This window comes from Sorex fumeus, unplaced genomic scaffold (genome assembly GCF_029834395.1).
Source record: "Sorex fumeus unplaced genomic scaffold, SorFum_2.1 ptg000265l, whole genome shotgun sequence".
NCBI classification, from domain to species: Eukaryota; Metazoa; Chordata; class Mammalia; order Eulipotyphla; family Soricidae; genus Sorex; species Sorex fumeus.
Window position 1 is genome coordinate 21,602,018 of NW_026606322.1, and position 1,029 is coordinate 21,603,046.

General features: G+C 38.1%; 1 pseudogene; it reads left to right on the top strand.

Annotated features, from left to right (window-relative positions):
* The first annotated feature begins 438 nt into the window (after nucleotides 1–438).
* Nucleotides 439–613, top strand: LOC130018742 (uncharacterized; annotated as a pseudogene).
* The last annotated feature ends 416 nt before the right edge of the window (nucleotides 614–1,029 follow it).

Consider the following 1,029-nt stretch of genomic DNA (forward strand, 5'->3'; position numbering starts at 1 on the left):
TTAGAAGGGATCACGAAGTAAATAAGCTATTAGACTCCTTTTCCTGTAGAAAAGTTTCTCCCTATGTTTAATATATTTGCCTATGTCCTTTAATATAACTGCATACGGGAGTGTACGAGAGAGAATGAGAGCAAGAATGAGGGAGGGAGAGAGAGAGAGAGAGAGAGAGAGAGAGAGAGAGAGAGAGAGAGAGAGAGAGAGAGAGAGGAAGAGAGACATTTCTTACTTATTTAACCCCAACACAATATTTTTTTAAATTAATATGAACACCTCAATTACAGTTGGGCTTTTGAAATAACTGACAAACCTAAATTACTATATTATTATTAAAAGAACATAATTTACATTTGGTTCACTCTTGGTAATAGTAATTCTAATGGTTTTGTCAGATATAATCACCATTTTACTATCCAACCATGTTTTACTTCATTAATGATATTCGCTTCTTGGCCTTTTGGCTAAGATCAAGTGTAGTATCTGTTCTTATCAGTTTAATAATTAATATATTCAATTAATATTTTCTTTCAGCAGAAAGTTTTATCATAAAACCACACCTCCTTAGTTATTCCAGGTATGCCTGCTTCTAATGCTTGCAAGCTCTAGCTGCATTTTGGAAAGCAACTGGATTGTTAGCCATAGAATGTTTGGCCAACAACAATAAAATTATCTATATCTGTTGCTATCTATCTATCTGGGCTTGAGTGATAGCACAACAGGTAGGGCATTTGCCTTGCAAGCGGCCAACATGGTCAACCTGAGTTTGATTCCTCCACCCCTCTCGGAAAGCCCGGCAAGCTACTGAGAGTATCTTGCCCGCAAGGCAAAGCCTGGCAAGCTAACCATGACGTATTCGATATGCCAAAACACAGTAACAATTGTCACAATGGAGACGTTACTGGGCCCGCTTAAGCAAATCGATGAACAACGGGAGGACAGTGACAGTGACAATGATCTCTCTCTCTCTCTCTCTCTCTCTCTGTCTCTCTCTCTCTCTACCTATCTATCTATATCTGAATCTATAAAATTGGA